General features: G+C 48.6%; 1 pseudogene across 1 annotated transcript; it reads left to right on the top strand.

Annotated features, from left to right (window-relative positions):
- Positions 1-1741: 1741 nt before the first annotated feature.
- On the top strand, positions 1742-6557 carry LOC125395588 (uncharacterized; annotated as a pseudogene). The gene is made up of 3 exons (XR_014999522.2): positions 1742-1909; positions 2313-2546; positions 5938-6557. The product of XR_014999522.2 is annotated as an uncharacterized LOC125395588 (transcript).
- The last annotated feature ends 1034 nt before the right edge of the window (positions 6558-7591 follow it).

The raw sequence follows: 7591 nt of genomic DNA, 5'->3' as shown, positions 1-7591 counted from the left end.
TCCATGCTGACCCAGAAGACTGTGAAGTCAGAGCTGTATTGTGTGCTCATATGCACAATTAGAGGAAATGACCCGTGGCTGAAGGAGGAGTTCTGTTGCAGTCTTTTAGAAGAAATGATTTGCTGGGGGTTCCCCAGGCACCGTGCCCATCCCTCTCTGTCCCTGACCCAGCAGGGAGGCTCAGCATAAGCACCAGCCTCCTCTCCCTGACAGCCATAACCCACCAAGCTCTGCCCACCAGACATCAGGTGACAGACAAACCCATGCACAGAAACTTACTGTATGCTGTGTTTCAGCAAGCGAGCTTTCCTCTCCAGGGAACCTCCTCGCTTCCATTCACTTGGTGTGGAGTTTGTGCTGGAGAGGGGACGTGGGAAATGCTTACTGCTGAATCAGAGGCTGCTGGAGGAAGAGAGGACGCCATGCTGCCTTCCTCAAAAGAGGTAGTTTGGCAGGCATGCTGGGGTCAGAACTGAGACCTTGTGCTCTGAGGTGGGTCCTGCTGTGAGGTCTTTAGGGGCCACTGCTAGGACACTACTGAACATCAGTAAGAAGAAATAACCAGGGCCTCTGTGGAGGTGATGCCTGAGGATGAGGTACCAGTCTGAGAGCAGCTCCTTGAACCTGTCTTTTCATTTCAGCAGGATGAAGCATCTCACTGGACTCATTTTCTGCTCCCTGGTCCTGGAAGTCAGAGCTGGTTTTCATTCCTTGGTGAAGTTTACCAAGGTAAGACTGGGTGGAGGGGAGGGTTATGACACATGACCTCTATTGGTCTCCTGAGCACTCAGGAGGGTTGGACTCACTGTCCTGCTTGGCAGGATGGACCAGAGACTCCGGCAAGACTTCTGAATATGCACTGCCTACAGCAGGAGGCAGAGCAGAGATCACATCCCACCAGTGCTTGAGGCCAATCCTGTCTGTCAGCTCTGCCTGACACTTCCTAAGTACACTGTGAACAACGTGAGGTACAGTGGCATCACCAAGAGAGCAGTAATACCACCTAGGGCTAGACCTGTCCTCCCCCTGTATCTTGTCTCGAGATTGGCCTTAAGTGTGGCCTAGTATGGGGACTCTCAGTGTCTCCTCACAGGATCAGAACCTGCAGCCACAGCTGAGATCTTTGCTCCAAAGCTCCCACGAGACAGCACAGCACCTGTGCAGTCTAATCAAAGGGCAGAGACGGCAGTGTCACTGTGGTGCACATACTCTCTGTCAGGACAGAATTCTTAGGGATCAGAGCCAATGCTCCCTGTGTGCAGCCCTCCTCTGCCTTCTGTGCACTAACAGTCACCTCAAGATGAAACTTCCTAGCCAGGGGTAGCTGCATCCAGAAACACTGGCCCTTGCTTGGAGGCGGTGTGCTCCGAGGGACATTTTCAACTGCTCTAGGTACACTAGGTTGCATTACTGGGGAAATGTGCTATGGAGTTTGGTGGTAGAAGCTGACACCTCTGTGGCAAACACTTCCATGGTGCTGAAGCTGACACGCCCTGCTATGTAATGACACTGCCCTGCCCCATTGCTTCCCCCCAGGTGAGGGGCAGCTCACAGCAGCACTGTTGAAGAAAGACAACACAGGGCAGGTGTGTCCCCAATGGCCCTCCAGAGTTACTAGGAGAAGCCAGAGAGGATGAGGAAATGATCTCCCATTCATGGTCTCAGGCTGCTCTGACCACAGGCACAAGCCATGAGTTCTTTTCATCCCTTTCATCCTCTAAGACATACGCAGAGTCTTTAGTTCATGTTCCTGTTGTCTTTCCCACCCAGGTGCTAAGGACATGTACCGAGCCCACACTGACATGAAGGAGGCCAACTGGATAGGTGCAGACAAATACTTCCATGCTAGAGGGAACTATGATGCTGCCCGAAGAGGTCCCGGGGGAGTCTGGGCTGCTGAAGTCCTTAGGTAAACACAGACTGTTGGGACACTGGGCCTGGGTAGCAGGGATTGATTCTTCTGAGGGAAGCTATAGAAGGTGAGCTCTGGAGAGTGCCATGCCAATCTGTGAACCCTCCTCCACTTGCTCATCCAGCTACTGTCTCCATCTGTGCCAGTGTAGACCCTGGCTGTGGACAGTGAGCATACAGCCATGCTATGTGGCCTTGCTCCCAAATGTAGGCAGGGAATGACTCATCATCACCAGCATTTCTGGTGTTGTTCATCTAGTGTGGGCTGACCAGTGTCTCAGCCCCTCCTTCCTGACCCTTCCTCATTTCCTCCTACAGCCATTCCGTGCAAATGGGGGAACTGGGTGTATTGTGACTAAGAAGCTTTGGTAATGGATTTCTTCTGTGTCTGTTTCTCCTAGTGATGCAAGAGAGGGCATTCAGAGTCTCATAGGCCGTGGACATGAGAATTCCATGACCAGGAAGCCAACAGATGGGGCCGCAGTGGCAAAGATCCCAATAACTACAGACCCGCAGGCTGCCTAAAAAATACTGAGCATCCTCCCTTCAGCCTCAGGAGGCTGTGCTGTGGGCTCTGGGGACAGGACGTGGGGATCTTCGTTTCCATGAACACTGAAGTTGCTGGGGAACACACAGTAGGTATCTCACCTGCACACAGACCAAGAGTCTCAAAGCCATTATTCTTGCAGCACTAACTACTTGCTTGAGAAGAGGGTAATAAGCACTAACATGGAAGAGGAGCTGAGCCTGAGCATCTGTCATTGAAGGTCATTTCTAGGATTACACAGGGCAGACCCCACTCGGCCAGAATCTGCCATGATCCCTTCTCTGGGCCCTTGTGCTCTGGGTGTATGTTGTCATTTTCAGACCTTTCCATGACATGCCATTACTCCCTGTCTGTCATGTCCAGTCACCTGTTCTGATCTCCCCAGCCTTAGTTCTCAATGTCCTTGTCTCTAGGGACCAGGAACAAAACCATAGGAGGACTGGCCCCCGCTTACCCTACAGCTATCACCTTGATCTTGCTCATTACTCAACACCTACAAATCCAGTATCACACAAATTCTCCATCCTAAGAAATATTTCAAAGTAGTTCCCTCTTGTCTTAGAGTCACTATTTCTGTGATAAAACACTATTACCAAAACAACATAGAGAAGAAAGGGTTTTCTTTGTCTAACACTTCCACATTATAGCCCATCACTGAAAGAAGTCAGGACAGGAACTCAAAACAGGGCAGGAACACGGAGGCAGGAGCTGATGCAGAGGCCGTTGAGGGGATGTTGCTTACTGGTTTGCCCCTCATGGCTTGCTCGGCCTACTTCTTTATAGAACCCAGGACCACCAGCCCAGGGATGGCAGCACCCATGATGGGATCAGCCCTCACCCATTAATCATTAAGAAAATGCCTATAGCTAGATCGTATAGGGGCATTATCTTACTTGAGGCTCCCTCTTCTCTAGTGACTCTATCTTCTGTCTAGCTGACACAAAACCAGCCAGCAAACCTCTGCTTGACTTTCACTGAGTCCAGAAAAATGCCCCAGGAAAAACTGTGTCTGGAGATACAGACACAGCATCAACACCAAGATGCAGCCTCTTTCTGTAGCCTTTGACATCTCTGTCCTTCTAAACCTTTTCTGGCTGGACAAACTTCACACTCCTGAGGAGTCTGGGCACTTTCCTCCTTAGATAGGAACTCTTGAAGGGTTAAAGTCTCCCACTCTCACAACTGCACTTAGGTCTCCATTCTCTGAGAAAGGCAATTTATCCACGGTACCCTTGCACTCAGGGATGAGCGAGAACAAAGGCCTAAGTCAGGTCAGCCTCACCATGCCTCAAGGACAAATACAGCAGCCCCCACTGAGTCACATCCAAACTTGCCCAATCTTGTGTATATATGCCCAAAAATGGTAAGATAGTTTCAGCCAATTAAAGGTATACTAACTAATGCGATGGCTGCTTGCTTAACCAATTACATGTGAAATGACCTAACTGTTCCTGAAACGCTCCTTGGCTGTACTTAGAAGGAACTTGCATGCTCCTCTGGGGTCATCACTATTTTGTACAGAAGAACGACCCCACGTATGTGGGTATTAATAAACCCTCTTTGCTTTTACATACTGAGGCTGGGGTCTTCCTTCAGCACTTCTTTGGATGCTTACGCTCTGGATGTTTTTCCCATATTGCAGTTAAAAGATAGATGATCTCACCTTTCTGAACTAGGGCATGGACTTCTCTGTCCACATGTTCTACTTGTCACAAGCTGAGCGGTGGTGGTTGTTGAGATGGGGTCTCACAATGTTACTCAAGTCAGTCCTGAACTCAAGGGATCCTCCTACCTCAGGCTCACAAGTTCTGGAATTACAGGCATGTGTCACCAGACCAGGCTCTTTAAATGTTTTAGGTGACTATGGTGTGTGGGAGTGTACTGTGCTGGCTGGTTTGATGTCAATTTGACACAAGTTAGATTCATCACAGAGGGAATCTCAATTGAGAAAACACCTCCAAAAGATCTGGCTGTAGGTTGTATAACTTGGTCTTCATGTGAGACTCCTAACAGTGAGAGCAGGGGCTGTCTCTGACTGTGTTGCCTGCTTTTGGGACCCATTCCTCCTACTGGGTTGCTTCATCCTATCTTAATAGAAGAGGCGGTGCCTGCTCTCATTGCAACTTGATATATCCATGGGAGGCCTGCATGTATCTGATGAAAAACAGTGGAGTGGGTAGGGGATGGGGGGGATAGGAACTGGAAAGAGGGGAGAGAAGGGAAACTTTGACTGGGGTGCAAAAACATACACGCACACACACACACACACACACACACACATCTGACTGGAGGGCATTTTCTTAACTAGTGATTGGTGGGTGAGGGCCGAGGCCAATGTGGGTGGTGCCATCCCTAGCTGGTGGTCCTGGGTTCTATAAGGAAGCAGGCTGAACAAGCCATGATGAACAAGTCAGTATGCAGCACCCCTCAATGACCTCTGCAGCAGCTCCTGCCTCCAGGTTCCCGCCCTGTTTGAGTTCCTTCAGTGCTGGACTATGATGTGAAGATGTAAGCCAAATAAACCCTTTCCTCCCCAACATGCTTTTGTTCATGTTTCATCATAGCAACAGTAACCCTAGCTACGACGTGCATATGTTCATGCTTGCGAGTGTGTGGAGGTACAGGAGACTCTGTTGATGTTAGGCGTTGTCCTACTTTGCTTCTCTGTTGCTGTGGTTACCACTTTGACCAGTAGTGGGGGAAAGGATATACTAGGTTATATATCAATTACAGTTACAGTCCGCCACCAACGGGGCCAAGGCAGAAACCTGGAGGCAGTGACTGAAGCAGAGACCACAGAGGAGCACAGTTCATTGGCTCAGGTTGTGTAGAGTTGACGGAGACAAACCAGCATGGGTGTCTTAGCTGTCACTCTGCACTGTCTACTGAGTCGGTTCTCTCTCAAGCTGCAGCTGGCCTGCTCCTGCTAGCTCTCTCCTTTCTCCCTGGGCACTGGGGTTACAGGTGGCTACCATACATGGTCAGCTCTTACGTGGGCTCTGGGATCCAAACTCCAGTCCTCGTGCTTCTCAGACAAGCACTACCCACTGAGCAACCTTCTCCCGCATGTGCTGATTTAAAAGTACCTCCTATGTGTCGAACCTGGAAGGCTTGCTTTATCAGCTCATCCTTCTCTGGCCTTCTGTTTTCATTTCCTGCACTGCATGAAAATCTAGACCCTCACTTGGGCCCTCACTCTGCAGCAGCAATCTGACCATGGACTGGCCCTCAGTACTAGTCTCCTGGAGTCAAGTCCACGACCACATTACCCTCAAGGCCACTTTGAGCTTGCTCAAGCCACCCTGTCACCTCTGTCTTCCCACACTCATTTATTCTGCATACAATTCCTTGTGTCCAAACTCTGAGACAGAGCTTCTCCCTCTCCTTCACCTCTGTTTGAACCTTCTCACGGGAACTGGAGATGTTCTGTTGGGAACTGCTCTGCTCTAAGCTCACACTTCCTTTCTTCTTTCTTCTAGACAGGGGCTCACTACACAGTAGTCAACTGTGTCTGGAACGTTTCGGCAAACGACAGACGCGAAAATACTGCCTCTTGCTCAGACTGTTTCAATGTCGATGTTTGGCTGAAGAGGAATTATTTTCTCTTTGCCTTGGAAGATAAATTCGGGTGATGTGGGCCAGGAATCCTCGTTGGAAATAAGGATTGTGGTAACTTGCCCTAGACAGGGAGATGACGATAGGATGGCAGCTATGCCAGCTCTTGGCATCTGCTTGCCCTGAGATGTGCCGTGGAGCTGAAAAGTGAAGGGAGAGCTCGCTCCCATTACCTCAGTACAGTCTCACATTCAGCATAAGCCGACAGACCCAAAACTGGGTGCTGCCAGTGGAAAGGACTGCCACGCTTCACAATACTCTAAGGAAGTCTATAGAGCTTTGTTTTCCTGACAATTACTTCAGTCCACCAGGCCAGATCATACCCAAGGTTGTGGGTAGGTATGAGAGCTAGTGTGGTATTAATGGGGAAAAAGAAAGAGGTTGCTTATTCTAACACCATTCCACACTGGATTTATGCAACACGTTCCTGCAAACTGCTCAGGAGTAAGTCTCAGGTTCATGTTCTGTTCAAACAAAACCTTCATTTAAAACCTTAACCTCATAAATGACTATCTGTTTATATGGCTTATATAATACAATCATTTGTTATACAATTATTTGTTATAATTTATTTATAATTTAAGTGTTTGACTTTCTCTTGGGTGGTGCACGCGTTTAATCCCAGCACTCAGGAGGCAGAGGCAGGTGGATCTCTTTGAGTTTGAGACCAGCCTGGTCTACAAGAGCTAGTTCCAGGACAGGCTTCAAAGCTACAGAGAAACCCTGCATTGAAAAAAATCAAAAGAAAAAAAATAATTTTTAAGAGAGAGTGTGTGTGTGTGTGTATGTCTCTCTCTCTCTCTCTCTCTCTCTCTCTCTGTGTGTGTGTGTGTGTGTGTGTGTGTGTGTGTGTGTGTGTGGTGATGGCAGTGGCATACACCTTTAATCCTAACACTCACACTCAGAAGACAGAGGATCTCTTAAGGTCGAGGCCAGCCTGATGTATCTGGTCTAGCAAAATCCAAGCTAGCTAGGGTTACAAAGAAAGATTCTCGTTCCAAAAAAAAAGAAAGAAAGAAAAAGTGCATGATGCTTTTGAGTAACTCTCTTTAAAAATTACAGTCATGATGTCACAGCACAGGTGTGGGGTTCACACAGTCCGTGCAATGAAGACTCAGAGAGACACTTTGAGAATGAACTTAGGCTTTGGCGGCCACATGGAACCCCACCCTCAGTAGACTGAAGCACTGTCCCTTCGCCCAGGGCATTTTTACTTTTCCCCACATTTACACTTTAGCCAGTTGATTTCCATATGCTCAACACAACCCGACCGAAGCTTCCAAAATTACAGCCAAGTGCAAATACCTGATTCAGGAGATTCCACGGTTTTCCGGGTTGCTCCTAACCAAGTTTTGCATAGGCTTTGTATCCATGGGAAACTCTCAGACAAGATTCACATAGGGCAACAAAAGGTATCTGTAACAAAGGATGGATTGGGGCTAGGTGTTAGTTGCTAACTCTCTGGCACCAGGTCAGCAGGAAATTCTACAACAAATATATTTCCAGTGATTAGTCAAT

The sequence above is a fragment of the Myodes glareolus genome, chromosome 24, assembly GCF_982192425.1.
Source record: "Myodes glareolus chromosome 24, mMyoGla1.1, whole genome shotgun sequence".
NCBI classification, from domain to species: domain Eukaryota; kingdom Metazoa; phylum Chordata; class Mammalia; order Rodentia; family Cricetidae; genus Myodes; species Myodes glareolus.
The sequence above is the reverse complement of the archived record's forward strand: the minus strand, read 5'-3'. Positions and strand labels throughout refer to the sequence as shown.